This window comes from Anabas testudineus, chromosome 16 (genome assembly GCF_900324465.2).
Source record: "Anabas testudineus chromosome 16, fAnaTes1.2, whole genome shotgun sequence".
NCBI classification, from domain to species: Eukaryota; Metazoa; Chordata; class Actinopteri; order Anabantiformes; family Anabantidae; genus Anabas; species Anabas testudineus.
The window spans coordinates 8965615-8985959 of NC_046625.1; the positions used below are offsets into that span (position 1 = coordinate 8965615).

Below are 20345 nucleotides of genomic sequence, written 5' to 3' on the forward strand. Positions count from 1 at the left end.
ATGAAACACAATTTCCCCTAAAGACTAACAATTACTTGCAGAACTAGTTCCACCAGTTTGTGCTGAGTCAAAGCCGTTGTGCTGAAACTAATATGATCTGGAGGGCCAGTGGAACACATACAGTGGCAAGAAAAAGTATGTGAACCTTTTGGAGTTTCATGGTTTTCTGCATTAATATGTCATCAAATGTGATCTGATCTTCATCTAAGTCAAGAGTATTTATACGTCAAATGTAGTGCTGTGTGTTCTTTCAAAATAGTTCAATATGGTTTTATCAATCTACAAAACGTTTTGCCAATACGGCTGTTGAGGGTCAATGTGCTCTTTGGCAAACTTCAGACATGCCGGCCTTCGTGGTGCTTGTTCAATGTTTTACCTACTGTAGACTCATGAACACAGGTGTTAGTCCGTTCCAGTGATGCCTTCAAATCTTTGGCTGTCACTCAGGGTTGTTTCTTTACCTCGTTAATGAGTGTTTGTTGTGCTCTTGGGGTCCCCACGTGTCTCCATTTGTAGATTGTTTGTCTAACTGTAGATTGGTGAATTTCTAAAGTCTTTGACATCACTTCGTAACCCTTTCCAGATGTATGTAAATCAACAATCTTTTGTGTTACTTTAGGCACATTATATTTGTTAATTTTCTTGACTTAGATTAAGGTCAGATCACATTTTATGACAAATTAATGCAGAAAACCATGACAACCATCTTGCCACTGTACACATTCAGACGCACACCCGTACACACAAAACCCATAGGGCTTGGAGATGAGAGGAAAGGGCAGTGCTGTCTTTCTCTTTTGACGAGCAATAAACACCACACCTTCTCTTCTCTAGGGAGATCTGAGATATCAATACAGAGGGAGGAATGAGCAAAAGACGGAGTGGAAATGTGGAGGAAAACAAGCCTTTCCTAGAATAACACCAGCTCTCCCAGGGCCAGCCCAATTTACAACCACAAAACAACCCCCTTGTAGCCACAGAGGAACCTTTGGACAACCACTAAGCAGCCCATGGGAGCTGCATGGAGCCTTATTGGGCTACAAAGAGGAACATCTCACTCTTTTTTTAACTTCTTGGACACACAAAAACAAGTGCATCTGTGCAAGTAGAGACACAAAAGTATGTGCACATATATACATCTCATGACAGCTTTATTGTGGTGCTTTTGGCCTGCAAGCTTTCAAACGCCTGCAACATTTAGTAAAGATCAAGCTACAACCCTCTGTCAATCTAGCCTAACTAGTTTGACTAATTACAAATTAGCTTTGGGAATGGGACCCGTACTCCGGTTATAAAAAGATGCAGAGGCAGAGAGAAAGGGATAGAGGGTTATTGAAACTCTTGATTACTTGTCTCAATCGGGGCATATGGACAGAGACGGCTTGACAGAAATCATTACACAATGTGTCACTAAAGACAGGTTAGTCTGCTTCAGATTTCATTTGTGTATTCACACGCACAAATTCACACACAAACACATAAATACATGCACAGCTGTTGTGTCCACACATAATGTGGGGGCAGAGCCGAGGCGCTCTGTCATTTGGATGCAATAAGAGGAGAGCCAACACAGGTCAACTCCTGCCAGAGCTCAGATGAGAGACAGGCTGGCCTTATGAGGCTCTATACAGCCCCGAGGAAATAAATATTACACAAAAGACATCCAGTGACTTGCACAGCCTCACCTACATGCTAGTCCCCAAACCCCAATCCTGAAAACTCAGAGACTGTGTGCCATTAGAAAGGCAGCGCCTGCATGTGTGTATGTATACACATACATGGCCACATTAGACCTTTGGACATGCTGAGGTTAGGCAGCATTTGAATTGTTAGTATAAATATTTAGAGAGCACTGGTCATATGAAACAGTAGAGAGAGAGAGAGAGAGAGAGAGAGAGAGAGAGAGAGAGAGAGAGAGAGACACACGAGGTGGGGAGAGACAGGAACTAAGGGAATTAGAGAATAAAAGGCAGTTCAAGGGTAAGAGTGAGAATAAAGGAGGAGCGTCATAGAGGGAGAGAAAGAGAGTTGGAGGGGAGGAGAGTGAGAACAGAAGCCTTGTGTCACCGCTGCTCTACTTTACAGTAGCTCTGCTGCCTGCAGGTGACGTACAAGAAACGCCACTAAACTTAAAGCACGTGAACAAACAAATGCATGCACATACAAACTGCCCTCATCAACTCATCACCGTACTGTCGCCTATGATTACATCTTTAACATCCACATGATGCGAATGCACACGCGCATTATGCTGATAATGTGCTGCGACAGCCCTGCCATATTAACACGGTCCTCTCTGATCTCCTGCCTGGTCATCCTGACCTATTCCATATTTCCCACCATTCGCCTGTGAAGAGGAAAATGAATCAGGAAGGAAGAAGGAGAGTAAGTGTCCTAGGAGGATGGACGGATGAAAAGAGGAGATGAGAGACAGGCTGGGAATGTCAAAGCGATGGAGGATGCGAGGAGAGGGGGGGTGTAAAGAAAGTGGGGATGAAAGGGTGTGACAAGAACGCTGTGCCAGGAATAGAGAATGAAAGAGGGAGCGAAAAGAGAAAGTGGTGAGAGAAGAGAAGAGAGGAGGAGGCTCTCAAAGGGGAGACCGTGTAAGCTATAAACAAGGTTAATAGGAGACAGCTGAGAGACAAAAGACAGCGATTTGGAAGATGGAAATAAGGAGTGAGAGAGGAAGTAGGTGGGGAAAAAGAAAAAGAGACCACGAGAGATGCAGTGGGAAAAACTAAAAATGGAGGTAGGAGGGTGGTCCAGGTAGAGAGAAACAGAGCGAAAAGAAGCACATGAGGGGAGAAGTGCGGGAGGAGTGCAGCAGCAAGAGGCAGGGTAGACTCCACACCTGACCTTGTGAGCAACACTGTGGCTGTGAATAGAGAGTGAGAGCAAATAGAAACACAGTGAAACAGCATGAATGAGTGAGAGGAAGCAATAGAGCGAGTTCAAAAATATAAAAATATTAAAAAACTAAAAATCTGAATTTTCTCTGCAGCCCATTTGCAGCAGCCGTGGCTTATAAAACAGACATACGCTTATCAGCCCGCGTCTGCCTGCCTCGTTGCCTGGCTGGCTGACTCCTAATGGCATTCATGTCCTCTGCCTGATCCTCACTATACTGGAGAAAAGCACAACGTCAGGAGGACAGGGAGTGCAGGCCATCACCTAAAATATCTAATGGCCTTCAGAGCTCACTGACTCTGCTATTTCATCAGGGTAGTGGCTATGCACTGTCAGGTGGGTAAGAATGAAGCTTCCCCATTCACCATGTTCTTGAAGATTGCTTCCTAACAGTCCATTGTGTACGTGCACGTGTGTGTACGCATGTGTCTGAGTGAGTGAATGTGGGTGCGTTTCCTTTGGCCTTTCTAGCACACTGCTGTCTCAGTAAGCATTCTGCACTTTCATTATTCTTTCAGGTCTGTGCGAATTTCTCCATTTCCATTATTCTCCTCTGGTTGTTATTGTTGTGCCCACCCTCTCCACTCTTGAAGAATAATAGCTTTGATAGAGGCAGTATGGAGTGCAGGGTGGAGCATTACTATTCTGCCTTGATGGAATCTGTCTCTGACTGCTCTTTCTTTGACTTTTCGTCTTCAAACATAATCTTTTTCTTACAGAGGAATAGAATCATTCCCAGTCCACCTTTCACACTTGTTGACATGCTGAGTTGTAGACCCAACAGTAGAACTGACTTTTTCTGATACTGCAAAGCCCATATGGTCAGATTTCACAGTGAGTGTAAAATATATTACCACAACTGCAGTATTGTAGCATCAAGCATTACACCACCTGCATTTACAAACAGGTTCAAATCCTCTTTAGGTTGACGCACAAGCAAAAATGATGTTGGGGTGTCCATTAAAAGTTGAAAAGCTACTTCATCATGTTTGTGTGAAATTCCTTGAAACCAGTTCCAGCACCTTGAATTGCAAGATGTCACGGGTGTCCATATTATATCATGTTCACCACATCGTTTAACACTAACAAGAAATACTGTGGGTTGAAGGTATCCTTGAACATCTTCTAAACAGGCTGCGAGTGTTAAAGGAAAGAGGATGATCAATTGCATGTTGCCTTTTCTTGTTCAAAGGTCTGTGTTTTATTTGCAGCAAAACAATGTCTGCGTGCTTGTGCACTGGCCTTGGATACAAGTGGTTTCTAAAGGAAATCTCTGCCAAATACCGGCTTTGTGAGACTCCCGATGTGCAATTTAGTTTTTTTTTGGGTTTTTTTTTTTTTAAGACACTGGCACAGAGTCGGAGATTCAATTCCACAATTATTACTGGAGCTGTAGTTTTTTCTGTAGTACAGCTTGAAAGGATTGCAACAGTGACACATTTTCTGTTGTTGTGGCTCCGTACTCCAGCAAATTGACTTGAAATGAAACAATAACAGAGTTTAAAGTGCTGACTTTGAGTTATAAGGGTGTTTGAGGACATTTGGTCACATGCTGTTCAGAGTTTCACACAAATCTATATTTTTATACATAGTCAGCCAATACCTGAGAAGTTGCAAAGCCTGTGCTGCTCAGCTTACATGGATATTAACAATTCCACACAGGCTAAAAGTCAGGACTTAATCATTTAGAATCCATTGGGCTGGTATACAGAGCCAACATAACATATTTGAACATCCAAATGTTTCATACCTAACCTCTGTATCCCTGTTGGGAGGCAACACTTTGTTTCTTCTCATTAAGTATTTAATATTCTTCCCTTTATCATTTTAGTTTCTGTAATATTGCTGATTTTCTGACTGATGCATCTGTAATTTAGCTGCTGACTGTTTATCATCTTTGGTATTCTATTAGTAGGTTTAAAAACTCATAAGCCGTGATGATTAGATGTGTATTAAAGCCGACTTGTGCTTTCTGAATTTCTAAAAAATGATCCATCTGTAAAGCTGCCCTTTAAAATCGGTGTGATGTTGCCAGTGTTGTGTCCAAACAAAACAGTGACACTGCTGTGGCAGCGTGTCGTGTCAGCACCGCTGCTGGTCTGTACTACTAGCCAGCCCCATTCTGAACCTGTTGTCTGCTGCTGCTACCCGACACTGTTGCTGCACTACTCTGACTGACCTTCACATACACACACATATGTGAGCATGATTCAGCCGCACAAACCTACAATGAACGTGCACATACACATTTGGACGTGGCTACTTTGGTATGCAGGAGGCGCAGTGAGAATGCAGCTTAGCTTTGACAGGCGAGGCGGTTTGACAAGCCAAGAATAAAACTAGGAAATGAAGACTTGAGATGTGTCTCATCTTCTTATTGACCTTTCCACTGGGCTCTCTATAAGGGGCCAATCGATAGGACATGGGAAAGCTACATTTAGAAATAGCCAATCTGCATTATGGACTTCTCCGATGACATTCTATTAGAATCCATTCATGCTGTATATTTTACGAGTGGAAGCAACAGAGCCAAAAGCTCTTGGTTTGATAAAGAAGCATGAGAGCTACACTTAAAAATCACCCCAGGTGTTCAATCGACTTGGAAATGTAACAAAGAAAAACAATTGTAAAAAGAGTTTGGTGTTACAGTGAGGTTGCATGCAGGAGACAGGAGGTAGAAACCAACTACTGTGATGCAACAGGAGCAGAGGAAAAAAAGTGCAAGAAGAAGGGAGTGCTACATTTCACTTTGTTCACAGTGACATGATGAAATATTTGATAACCGACTCAGAACACACGAACACAGAGAGTGGAAAGAGACGGGAATCAGACACAGGCAGAAATGAGGAAGGAAGGCACAAACGCATGAAATGCAACAGAAGGGGAGCGAAGGAGAAATAGGAGTTTGGAGGGTGGGACACAGGGAGACATGAACAGGCTTCAAAGTGGCAAGGAGAAATGAACAGCTGGAGGAGAAATCTGCACAGGGAGGGGTGTGTGTTTAGTGTGTGTGTACACACACATCCAAATGTATACTGCTGCATATTCCTATTTAGCTGCTTGTTTATAACAAATATGCCTTAGGACTCCAGCGAATATCATTTGCAAAAATAAGCATTTGCCAATTCAATTAAAGTGTATCATCTTAATGAAAAAAAACCCAACAGGGAAGTTTAAAAACTAGAAAATACCACTTCATTTTCCCGAAACTGCGTACACGTCCACTTGAAATGTCAAAACCTCCTGCATCCAAAAGTGGACCATGACCTTAGCCTTGCTGTGAGACCAGGCCTCTACATTATGCATGAGTTAGACAGTGAGAGGACACTAGCAAAGTATAAAAACTCACAATAGGGTCTCCAAGCCATTTAACTACAGGGGCCCCAACACAAAGTTACACTCACAATAGCTCATGTGTGCATCTCTCTGTGGAAAAATCTCTCATGATCAGTTTTGCTTTCTGTTATGTACATACTACTAAAAGAATATTTCAGGTTTAGCAAGCTCTGCTGGTCAAACAGGTCTAAAATAAGTATCGCGTTTGTCTGAATTGAATTGGAAGAATGAGCGCGATGCGTGAAACATTCATGGTGGTTTCTTTTGTTTTACTGCTGCGTATCACACCTCGCAACAGGAGAAACCTTACAACCAAACACCATACACAACACGATTAATCATTTAGCATCTGCCAAGCTAAGGGAAAACTCTGCGTAAGAGATAAAAACGCTAACTGCTAGGTAAAGCGTAACTGCATTTAGACAGGTGGTCACAGAAACGCACAAGAGCGTACACACATACAGGGTGGAGAGGCATTCCTCTCTGCTGGGTGAATAATTCATCCCTGGGTAGGAACGAAAGCAGCGTGCTTTCTCCTCCTCCTCTTCTCATCTCTTCATTATTGATAACCACCAACATCTACACTGTACCTGACCCAGGAGAAAGGAAGGAAAAATAAAAAAAAGGGGGGGACTGAGCAAAGGGGAGAGAGCTGGTCAAACACTGTAGATACAAAAAGTCAGCAGTAAAGAATCTAGGGCATGAAGAACTCCAGCAGCTGTGTGAAGTAGCTCTATATAAAGCATAAAACAAAAACGAAAATGACCAAGGCCATAAGGTACGAGCACAGTTTTATGGTACTGCGTGTTTTTCTCTTCCACTGGGCCCGTTTAGGGTCAGTAAAGTCTTGCTCGTAACAGGCAGTTTACTGTGGACAGAAAGGACACTGTTCTCCTGAGCCAAACAAATAACTGCTGCTTCTATGCTGCCTTGCTACCGCTATCGCTTCAACCCACTGAATAAGTGACTGAATAACTTACTGACTGGATGGCTGACAGACACCCAGCTCCCCTGCGGCTCCTGGCTCTGCTTTGTCTTCTCAGGCCCTGCGCATCATTCTACCTCCACTGCTCTTGCCTTTTTTCTGCATCGCTCATTTTCCTTTTTTTTCCCCCTCTGTGCCATAGCCTTGTCCTGTCTTTTCATTTTGGAATAAATCCTTTTCATCCCTCTGGCTCATTCTGTTCTTCCTTGACTACTTTATTTTTTACTCAGCTACTTCTTTCTCTGTCTGACTTCTTCATTCTATCCCTGTGTGCCATCACTCCTCATGGTAATTGTACCAGGCATGTTATTTTAGCTCTGCATGTATTTTTGGGTTTCCTCTGCTGAGTGACCATAGTGACAGTTCTGCAGTCAGTATCAGAGTATAAAATGCAAATTGGAGGCTTTAGGAAAACATTTTCAGACAGGTCTAGGGTCAGCGTCTAGAAAATATCTTTATCTATTCCCTATTATACATGCTGAGGCCTTGCATCTCTTTATCAGGTGTAGCAGTAAAGCTGAGCCAAATAATCCTTCAGACATCACTCTCTGAATGACTTTGGAACTGTGTGTGTGCGTGCGTGCATATGTAGACACACACAAAGAGTCTGGCAGCATCTCACTTTGGAAATAACCATGAATTAAAGGATCAGGCAAAGTCAGAAGTGCACAGCTGAAGAAAACTGCCAGATACTTCTACAAATGGCCGAGGCAGCCTGTATGCGTGCAAGTCTCTCTCCTCATCTATCATTTCACATTTATGTATGTGTGTGTGTATACGTCCATCCCTCACTGTGTCAGTTGTTAACATAATGTGATTATGTGTCCTATTTCTGCCTCTCTAACAACACTTGGAGGTGAGAGTCTACCAAGGTGTCAAAGAGGATATTTTGGGCTGGGTGTGATCCGTTCCCTGAATTAAAAGCCGAGCCGCCTGCTGGAGTGAGAGGAATTCCATGACAACCCCGCCTCCAGACGCAAACACAGCTGTGTTTCCAGGTTTTCCATCGCCGGCGCTCACCTTTACTTCACCTTGGGCGTGGAGAGGCTTTATTTCCCAGCTGCACTTCCCACAGTGTCGCTCAGCTACTGACGAGCCCACTGGTCAACAACTCTGTCAACACACAGCTCATTTATAGCTGAGGGGGTGAGAGACCAATCCAATTTATACCACATATTAAAGGATTAAAATGCAGTACTGTGATATGAGAGAGGCGGCTATTAGCACAGTCAATCTGTCAGGAGGATCACACATGTTACCAAATCAATGCCAGCCATATGGAAGACAGAAGGTCAGGCACCACAAGCAAACAAACAAGGAGGAGCGTATGAAAATTATGATAAACTGATGACTGTGTCCATCACAACACACAGCAACAACCAGCTGGATTGAATTACTGATGGCAAGCCTGTGTAGGAGCACTGAAAAGAAGTCTGCAGGGAATGATTTGAGAGGACAGGCGAATTATGTACCAAAATACAACACCCACATTAAAAAAAAAAAAAAAAAAAAAAAAGTTGAGCGTGTCTATTCTTGCAAAAGTAGCAAAAGTATTGCTAACATGAGTCGAAGTTATGATTATGACTCATTACTAGAACACTGATTAGTTAGACCACCTGCATTTTGACATCACAATGAAGACGCACAACAGCTTTTAAATGAGATCTTTCTGTACATAAAGACAAGTGAGAGCCACAGTGACATGTGAAGGTAATTAGTAAACATCAGGCAGGTAGGATGTGGCAAAAAGTAACAAAAGGACAACAGAGAACTGAAGCAATTAAAAATGGCAGAAAGAAACCATGCATGGTGTATTAGAACAGCCGCACTGTATGGATCAGAGTTCCCTTCCTGCAGGTCGGCAGTGAGCTGTGAGGGTGGAGGTGAATGGCCCATTGTCTTCAATAGGAGCCAGGTAAGATGAAACGGCTCACTTCAATGCATAGTACCCATCAATTATTCCTTAAAAGGAGGAGCGGAAAGGTGATACTGAGGAGGGAGGTGTGGACTGTAGTTTCTATCACAATGGAGCAGAAGAGTAACAAACCGAAGGGACATATGAGTAAATCATGCTCGGGGTTGTTCTCTGGCCCTCCCTTTATTTCTTCCCTTTGTGTTGAATGTTAAGATCAACGTTGATTGTTCTCTGAAGGACAGTCACTATGACAACTTGCCACGGGAAGATGGTGTATTGTTCTGAGGCGGGCAGATGGATGGATGACTAATAAACAGACAAACAAAGAGGAAGGGGAACATAAATTGATATTTCCTCTCAAGCCAATCAGTTGAGCAAAGTCAAAACAAAACACTTTAAAAATATGTGACAATGACAATGAATATGGAATTATTTAAGAAAAGGCAGCTGTGCAGAAAAGCTATGTGTAAAAACAAACAAGTCATAAGAAGCTATACGATATATACAGCAAGTAAAGCAAAAATACTATACTACTAAATATCTAGAAAAGACAACAGAGAGCAGTAAAATGACAAAGTGTGGTTATCTTTCTTTTTGCAAGGGAGCAAGGGAGGGAAGTTACCAAAGGAAACCACAAAAAAAAAAAAAAAGGTGTGAAACATTCTGCTCAGGCCTTTTCTGTCCTAAAGCAATAAATGATGAAACCAGCAGATCAAGGAGAAGGTTAAAGGACTCCATAAAGGGCTGCTAAAAGTGACTAAAAATAACTAAGCCGACTCATTTTCTTTGAAGACACTCTTTATTGGCAGCATTTAATCACTGCTGTGTTTGCATCTTGATTGTCAAGCACTTCACTGGGCTGATGTTCTAACCTGTATAATGGGGACAGTAGGACTGAAACAATTTATCGATTAATAAATTGACAAAATATATTAATTACTTTTTTTGTATTATAGGTAACTCTTTGTTTATTTGTCATGCACAAGTGCCACATCTGCAGGTTATAGCTTTTAAAATGTGATTTTTTTGTTATTTGCTGCATCTCTGTTTAATATTCTTAAAAAACTGAATCTGTCCTTTGAATGGTTTCGCTGTTAGAAAATGTAATTTGAAAAATGTCACTTTTGTATCTCTACAAATAATAGCAAGAAGCTATCAAAAAGAAAAAAAAAAAACTCAGCCCTGCTCTGTGCCCTGATAGTGCAATGTTGACCAAAAACAAATTACAACATCACAGTTTCTATTATCGGTATACATGTTGAAAAGAAAAGTAGGTGAGCCAATCCAGTGTCATTCAAAGGAAACCTATTAGGAAACCTAACCCATTCTGTGAGTCAAAATAAGTACATTTTGGAAATTAGTTTAATTTTTTAATGAAAGAACAGATCCATTTATCTATTTAAAGGTACACTTACACATAAAGAGCAAAGGAAACGATCTGGGATTAGTAACCAAGTATAGAAGAGTATGTTTGTATGTTTGTACTGAGGATAAACACCTTTATCTACGGAAGCCAGTAGATTAAGCTTCCCTTCAGTGGTGTAGTCTGAATCCTAGTTTTAGCTTGTAATGGCTCAGTAGTCACAATGATAGTACAATTGATCTAACTCTCATAACACAGAAGCCCAGAAATCACAAGGAGCAGCACAACAACAAACACACAAGCTGCTGGAGTCGTCCCCGGTTCAGGTCGGCATTATATTGGAGCCGTCTTTTTTACCATCTGCCCCAGAGTGACAGATAGAGGATTGGGAAGTGAGGGATAGATAGATGGGGCTATGGTCCTGCCATGCTCTACTGCCCAGCTTCAAGGACAGACAGCCTCTTCAATATCACAGCCTCTGTGTAATTAGACAGTGCTCTTCCACGCTCCAGAGAATGGCGCGTATTTGTGTCATATTAAACGCAGCATGGATATCCCCTACTGTGCTTTGCCATTGAGAGCTAATGCAAAAGGGGAGCAAAGGGGGATTTGTACAAATTTAATTACATTCATAATTCGCCCATCTTTTGCTGTAATCACTCGGGGTTAAGTTAAGTAAATCCATTTCTCAGCTAGCCACCCACACCCTGTGTTGTAAGCCGTGTAACGATGAGTTTTCCAGGGGAATTTCATTGACAGGCTGAAACTCTAAGTGAAAGTAAACATAGTTCTTGGTATACAGTTCTTGTAGTAAAATATTAACAGCTGTACTCTTTCTACTGAAGTGCTTCATGCTTTGGAGCGGTGCAGCTCACGTGTGTGTGTGCGTGCGTGTATGTGTGTGCGTGGCTGTATGTTGGTGTATGATACCGTGTCTCTGAGGCCACCTGCAGTGTCTCCAAAAGGCAGGAAAAAATCTGCCGCTGAGTACATCTTTGTGTGTCTGCTTTGAGCCTTTGTGTGTCTGTCTGTGTGTTTGGTGCACCTCACAGCCAAATTGCGGCACAGGCAGGCAGCCTTTTCGACAGAGAGGGAGAGGAGTGATGCAGATCAAACACAAGCCAACTAATCACAGACGCCGGCTAATTAGCGCAGTCCTCAAAGAGGAACCAGGAATGAGTGATGATTCCCCCTTATGAATTTCCCCAATGATGCTTCGCCGTATGCCACCATGAACGCTCACCGGTCACAGAAAGGGGAGAACAGAAAGTGCAAAGAGCGCCACCAGAGATCCAACCTTGTTGTAATCTTATCATCTGAGGGTCAAAGTGGCGCTCAATATCTCTTATCTGCGTTTCAGTCATGTGCACAGAGCACACACAAACACTCACTGTCACAAAGTAACATACACATATACTCACCACAAAGTTATGTTAGTTATCTCAACAACTGAGTTAACTCAACAACCTCAAATTAGACTGCATGTAACGTTTCCCATTAAGGGATTTCTGAAGAGATTAAATCCTGGGAGCTATGATATTCCAGTCTCTCGAGCAGAGCACAGGTTGACGTTCCTGTGCACAGACACGTGCTTATTAGCAGGCGGATCTGCCACGCTGATCCCAGATTTCCACAAGATCAGAGGCCTCGCTGTGAGTATTGCGGCTGTGCCAACCAATTACAGATGTGACACACGCACGCACGCTTATGCGCACACATACACACGCGTATGCACCCTACCACACAGACACAACAACACGCCTGTCCAGATTTCTCCAGGTTGAAGTCATCAAAGTGACGTGAACCCCCTCCTTTTAGCCCAACTCCTCTCCCTCATCTCTTCTAATCTCAGACGAGAGGGCACCTGTCAGACGATGCTCAGTTCACCAGCCAACTCTTGCAGAGATGGAAGCAGAGAGACAGAGAGCGAACAAATGAACACAGAGAGAGCCAATAAAGATTCTAATAAGTCCATCTGAACAAGCACGGGCCACTGATGGGAGCTAGCCTAAATAAAACCCACTTCATCATTCTTCAAGGGTCTCCATACTGTATGCCTCAACATCAAGCCAAACATAGCTATTCTAAATCTAGCTCTGGGCCTGGCTTTGAAGAGCACTGTGACACTGGGAGGACAAACAACAACACAAACACACACTCACACAGACAAACACACAGTCAGTCATTCACATTTCCCTCATTTCGCCACATTTGTGGCTGAATAATTCCCTCCCCCTGCAAAACTGTCATCAATGGCCAGAATTGGTTTCACATGATTATAGTGTGACAGTTGGTATTCATGTGGTTCCCAGACTTATTGTTATAACAAAAAAAAAACAAAAAACAAAAAAAAAAAACTAATATGCTTTGAACATTAACTGCTGCATCAAGGAGGCTGCAAAGTGAAACAAATTGATGAGTCTGGTCAGAGAAAACAAGAGAAGTGAGAATAAAATGACAATTTACAGTTGAGCAATGATGTAGCACAGAACAAAAAGATGTAAATAAATAAGAACACTGGAGGAGAGGCAGGGAGAGGAAGAGTGATATGGGATGGGGGGTGGGGGGTGCTGCAGAGCAGAGCAACAGCTGCTGAGCATCACATCTGCTCCAAGTGGAGTCATCAGCAAACAGACAGACTGGAACCGACCCACTGAGGCAAGCCCCAGGGGGACTGAGGGATGGACAGAGGAAGAGTGGAAGTGATGGGGGGGATAAAGGCACGGCAAAGAATAGATGAGATGAGAAGGATACAATTAAAGAAATGGAGGGTGGAAAAAGATTAAAAGGAGACGGCAGTGCAGCATAGAAGCTCAGGAGAAGCAGCGAGCTCCTGCAACCTGTTGTTTCCCCAAACGGAGGTGAGGGCCTAAGGTGGGGCAGGTGGTAGATAGTTTTGCAGGCAGCTGGGCGCTCAAATCACTTGTTGTCCCCACCCCCCCCCCCCCCCATCGTCCCTCCATCTCTCCGTTCTCTTGCAGTGAGACAGACAGAACAAGAGAAGACTGTGAGAGTAAAGATGAAAGGCCTGTGAGGGAGGTGTGCATGTGTGTGTGGCGCGTGTGTGTGTGTGTGTGTGTGTGTAAGATGAATGAATGACCCCTCTTATTCCCGATCGCCCGCTGGAGCCATCCTGCTATACTAAAATAGTAAAAAAACATGCACTCAACACCACAGGTCGTACAGTGACATGCCTGTACGCATTGTTCGTGGGTTTATTGTAACTCGCAGCATGTCCCCAGCATAGAAAACGAGACACATCAAACATTGTTCTAACACGGCTGCCTCAGCACGAGTATCATCCTATACCTCCTTTCATGTCCTGCAGTGTACACCTTCAGCCTGTGGAGAAGCACCCCGAGGAGAGGTAGGGACCCTGAGAAGTACACATTGTTCATTCATGATAGCAGCCACTGGCAATGAGGGCAACCTCGTACCAGAGTAAGCGATGTCATTTGGCAGCAAATGAAGGGGAAAGAGCAAAGCAGTTTATGCCAGCGTCTATTCGAGGTCTCACAGCTAGCTCTAACATTAAGTTAGCCTAGGCACAGGACAAAGCACAGTTTGTGTTCACTTCTCTGCATGGTGGAATAAACATAGCTGCCGCTTCACAGTTTCCTTTAGCTTGCTGTCTCCTTTCCTGTTATCTCTCCTTCCTCTTGTCACCCCCACAGTGTTAAAGAACAATCTACTAACACAGCACGAAATACAAAAATATTTACTCGCTCACTATTGGCACAACACAAAGGCCATTCTCCTGCTCTCTCTGATGATAAAATTCAAACAAACCATTCCCACATGCACTTGCTCGCCGCACCTTCACGTGCTCACGCTTTCCTCCATACATCATGCGTGGCCCCGTGCACACTTGTGTGCTGCGGGGATTCCTCCATTCGAAACCCTACCATCTGGTTCATGCTTTTGACTGATCTCAAAGTTGGTACAGCAGCAGCAGCAAGAGTAGTCGCCCCACCTTGCCTGTGGCACGGAGTGTGTATGTGCAGCTCACATCCTCACACACACACACACCCCTCTGATTCAATACCCCTGACACTGTCTTAACACATTTTCCTGTGCAGCTTGTACCCTTCTTTCGTCTTTTGCCTTCTTCTCTCTGCCTCCTATCTCTGTTTGTCACCTTACATTCTCCCCACGGTCCTCCTTAATCTTTTTCTCATTGCATCCTTTTTGCTAACTAATTTTCGAAGCAGCTTTCTAACTAATCCAACAGTTTCTGTTTTTAGCAAGCAAATCCAAATATAAGTTCATTAACAATCAAGGGCTGAAATCAGCTGCAGTTTTGCAAAGCTGTGGCTTTTCCTGGCTCATTCATTTGCATATGCTTGAAAACCAGAGTCTAAATGAAATGATCAGAGATGATGAACTACACACAAAGACCCTGAATTTTGGCTGCATGTCATGCTTGTTTTTAAATGTGCTGCACTTGATTTTCTTTTTAAATTAGGCACTGAAATAGATGCAAATGAGTGGAGAGTTAGAAAAAGCCTGGGCACCCGGGGTAACAACGCATCCCCAGGGTGCTCACTGTTTTCGGGTGATTGTTCATGTACTCCTGTGGGGGTGTGCATGCTAATAAGTAATAATGTTCTATCAAAGTGAAATGCTGCATTGAGTTTTCAGTCTTGTAGTTCTACGGTATCTTTGAGGACTTTTCATCCTTGCAGTCCTTCTCTCTGATAGGGGATATGGTTCCATGGGTTGCACCTGTGTCTCATTACTGCCACTGATGGTTCAGTAACAGGCCTCTCCCTCCTCTCATCGTGCTCTCACTCTCTTCCTCCCTTTAGCTACTGCCAACATACATTTACCTCTAACGCCACAGCCAGCGCTCTGCTCTTCTCTTTGCTCATCCTACTGCATGCCATTCACCTGATCTCTGCAGCCTTTTTATGAGCCTTTGGTTTCCAATTTATCATTCTTTCAAGCAGCCTTTCAAGTACATATGCACAGTCAATATCACTTCATGCAACTACTATAATTTCATTATGTGCATTTATGCAACTGCCATACTTTCATTATGAAAACAAATGCAACTAATGATTACCTTCATTATAAATTAACTTGCCTATTACATTCTCGATCATAGTATCACAACAAAGCCTCACAACTGAGAAGTTGGAGCTCGGCTATGTTTGGAAATGCTTAGTTAAAATCAACTAAGCATTTCAGCTTTAAATATTTCTGAAGGATACTATATACACAATACGGCATAGTTATTATACAGCTTAGTGCATGACTGGTTTTATTTCTCCACTGTGGTGACAGCCCCTGCTTTGATAAAAAATATGAAAGAATATATTATTTCTTGGCTCAAATTGAGATAGCCATGTTGAAAAATGTAGGAGCAAGTCAAACAGCACTTAAGTTAAAGTTCACTTCTTTGGACAATTTATCACTTCAGCCAGAGCTCTGCTATAATATTTCAAGCTGTATGTTCTGTGAATTCTTCAGCTATAGACTCACTGTGCTGACCTGACTTGATGTCCTGATATATGGCAGAGAAGGCAGCTGCACTGCTCCACTCTCATTACTGTAACTAATACATGTATCATAATAGTTCAACCCGTCAAATGAATCTTAAACACAAATGAAAAGCTTTAACAGTCTCACTCTGTATAATTATTGTCCATTTAAGATCTCTTACATTCAGGTGCTGTCTGTCACAGCAAGTCTACTATGTCTTTTTTTCTATTTCATATCAAAGTTTCCAATGAAGCATATTCATTTTCTATCAGCAGTTCTTAGCAGTCTCTGAAAACACTTTTAAATAAATGCTTAACAAGTAATATTGTATTAAGTAATATTAATGAATATACATCATATATATATTTTAAGCAAACAAATTAAAATTCTAACTAATTTGGACATGAATTTAAGTTCATGTCCAAATTACAAAATTACAAATTGTTCACAAAAAAACAGTAACATTTCATTGAGGTTTAAATATGTAAATGGGCTATGCTAACTATAACATGATAGCTAGTATCTTATTCTTTTAAGGACAATTAACCCCAGTGTCAGCATTAAATGGGAAGTAAAAACTCAAGTGCATTCATTATTCCTGACAAATGAATGCAATGCAGATCTGATGTAGATTATGAGACTTTTAAACCCAACTACTGGGGGAAAAAGACAGTCGAACATTAGCCTTGATGGCTTCTGAGATAACTTGCTCCAGAGTGTGATGGCTTACCAAGATGGGTAGAGGGGACTGAGTGGCTATAAGCATTAGAAGATCATGGAAAAGCTCCCTCCTACGTTGTGCATATTAATTTTTCTAATGCAGCTAAGCTCAGCTTGTCACACGTTGACACTGCATAATTATGTCATCTACAAGGGACGGGCTTCTTAAAAGGGTAGACATGCTGTGAAGTAGAGTATCTCTGTCGAAGGTTGTAGGTTGTATGTTCTAAAATGTCAATATATACCTAAAGAATGGTTTACTTTTACTACTTTAGGACCTTTATGACCACATTAGGGAAATAGTGTCAGGGCTACGGATACCATGGGTTAGAAAAATGAGCACTCCGAGTATCTTTATATAGCTGGCAAGTCTTTCTATAAAAGACCTTTCACAATAACGAACCAACCTATTCTTTAAGTAGTTTGCTGACTGACAGGAGTGTCCATCAAACGCCCAAATCCTTTCACCCGTGGCCTCTGCACCATCCATCAATCCAACCCGACAGCCTTACTGCAATTTATCTCTATGTAAATAAACAGAAAGAGGCGAGAAGGAGCAAAGAGCACAGGCTGGAGAGAGAAGAAATCAAAGTAGGACAGTGAAACCTGAGACAAAAAGGCAGAGTCAGGTTTAGAGAGGAAAAGGGGGAGGTGGGAAAAAAAAAAGAGGAAGGGGGACAGAGACAGGAACCAAACTCACAATGGACTGAAGTGATGAGAGGAGAAACAGGAGAAAGACAGTCATCTGGAAGGAATGAGAGAAAGAGATAAACTGGGGAACTGAATGGCACAGGGATGACAGCCAAATGAGTGGACACACGAGGGAGTAAAAGAATGCAGAGGAGGACGGCAGAGGAGAAAACGGTCTACGGAGAGCATCAATAATCTATGCCACATAAAGCAATTCTGTGTCAAATGTTAAACAACGAAATGGAGAGCAAAACAGTGGAGGAAAAGGGGAAGGAAATAAACAAATGAACAAGGGAAAGTTGGTAGGTGGAGCCTGAGGGACTTCTATTTAAAACCAGGAAAATTAGGAATGCGTGTGTTAGTTTACACAAGCAGAGAAGCTACATCTCCTTTCTCACCTCACCCCCCCATCTTCCTCAGGCTGTGTCTATTTAAATGTGTATTTAAACGGCGAGTGCTACTGCTCTAATCATGGCTGGCATCACAGCACATTTCCTCTTCTCCTTCTCCTTCCCCACCTTTCCCCCCCTAGCATGCAGCCTTCTTCTGTCGCTCAGGCCCTGCACACACTCGACAAACACGCACTCTCATGCGTGCACCCAGCATGACTGTGCCATGCCAGAGATAAATTCATGAATCACTGGTGCACGAATCAGCCGCAAGCTTATTGCGAGAAGTGGCAAGTGGGAAAAGAGGAAAAGGACAGAACTAAGCAGTTCAAGAGTTTCCTTTAAAAGCTTTTAAAAAGGAGAAGGATTCAGGAGATGGTTTCCAGCAACCTGAGGGAGTGAGCACACACCCAGAGGGCCACAGTGACAAGTTCGAGTCAGCAGAGGAGATACTCTCTCTTGCTCTTTGTCTCTTTCCCTCTCATCTCTTTTACCCTCCCCTCCCTCCTAGCTCTTCCTAAAGAGGCCAAGAAAGAAAGCCAGAACAGCAAGCAGCCAAGGAACAAGCAAGTGTATGACACATGCACGGCGTAAAAATGTGCATCGCATAGGAGCTGGAAATTATTTCATTTTTTGTGCACAAACGCCTTTTCAGGAGTGTATCAAAGCCTTATTTACCAAAAAAAAAAAACCACATAATAGCATAAGTCCATGCATTAGCTGTGATTTCACTAGAAACTAAACAATAATCTCTTGTTACAGAGCCACTTTTCCTCTAGGGACTAGTCAAATGTGAGTCTGTCCGCTCATACAGGTGTGGTGCTATGGGAGGAAAGGGAGTACAATAGATGGCCTTTTCAATGGTCTCCCTCAGCTCACCTGGATTATGGGGAAAGGAAGGGAAAAGAGTCTGAGGGAAGGAAGGAGGAGGAGGGTCTCTACGTGTGAGCTGAGAACAATAGTGTCTCTGTTTGCTGTAAAACCAAGAGCATCACTTTGTCAAGCAGCAGCCAGCTCACTGCCTGGACTCAAAACAACATCTCAAGGTTGCTTCTGTTGAACACTCAATTCTTCCTGCACTAATGTTTGTCAAATCTAAATGAAAAGAATCTAATATGACTTAATTCACAGAGATTTTACTAAACTAAAAAAAGATGCCACTACTTTAAAACAAAGAACATATACTTCTGCAATCTTAACAGTAGCACAAAACTGAAAGCAAATATCCTTATGGTACATTTTACAACTACATCTAATGCTTGTTTTTGTTATTTATTCAGCTGACAACTATTACCTTAATTAATTGCTTGGTTCTGTTTAGAAAAGGTCTCAATTTATTAAAAAAAAGTAAATTACAATTTCCCACAGTTGACGGCGATGTCTTCAAAGTGAATAATTTTGCCTGTAAAACCCCCAAAACATTCAATCTGCAATGTTTAACAACATGACGAGAGAGAAAATTACAGTATTTAGGAAACTAGTACCCACAAATGTTTGACAATTTAGCTTGAAAGGTAACTCAAACCATCAGTCCATCATCAAAATATGTAAAGGTTAAAGCAGAAAAATGTTGTTAGACGCTGGGTGAATTAATAGACTCTACAGGCTGCATTATAGAAGGACTACCAATACATGTGGGGGAGCATTTTTTAAATGTTACAGAGCTCTTCACAGTGTGATGATTAGTAATCAAAACAGATCAGAAAAACTAGTTTACAATATAGGGATGCCATGCATTGCACACATCAACACTGAACAACAAGTTTCACAAAGCTAGTTTCGATCACAGTACTGTATTACGTCACACACTGGGAATTAACTCTTCAAAAATAATCCCCGTTTCAAGTTTAGTGTGAGATTTTTGTTAGATGAGTCAAGCCGTATTACCAGCCTAGTCACTGCCTGCGGGGGAGATGAGTGTGTGACAGCATGTAGCAGCAGGGGAGTGGACACTGTCAGCTTCATCCCAGCACTGCACGACAGGTTAGCTCCCGTGAAATGAAATACAAACCAGCATCTGATTCCATTTCCCTCATCCTCACTCCCTGTTTAGCTCACTCGCAGACTTTGTTTTTTGTCACTTCCCCTTTCCTGTGCTCAGTACAGCAATCAAGTGATTCAACCATCAAATCACTCCGCCATTCCCGAGAACTGTGTGCATGTCTGCAACTTCTCTGCTGTTTATGCTATGTATGTGTGTGTATGTTTGTGGTTGCCTGTAAGGATTTGATAGTGATGATGAGTGTCATTCTGCAGGGAGATAGAGGGAGAGGAGGGTGAGGCGATAATAGGGTAGGGTGGGGACGGTGAAACACTAGAAAAGTGTCACAGCAAGTTAACCTTCAAAAAATGCCCACCAGGGTTGAGTGGGAGGAGGTGTTCTTGGCCATTAGAAAGGAAAAAGGGGGAAAGAGGAAGACCAAGTGTACAAGAGAGAGAGACAATGATTGATGTGTGGAAGAAAAAAGAAACAGAGGACCTCGTTAGCAGATGCAGGAAAGTACAAATACAAATGTCTGTAGGGAGGGCGGGGGCTGTTAAGGTGGTATGAGA

The 20345-nt window shown here is 42.6% G+C and overlaps 1 protein-coding gene across 3 annotated transcripts in view; it reads right to left on the reverse strand.

Moving 5' to 3' along the window:
• The window catches only part of si:ch73-22o12.1 (nectin-2), a 70936-nt gene that overhangs the window by 43510 nt on the left and 7081 nt on the right, over window positions 1-20345 (reverse strand). The window lies entirely within an intron of this gene.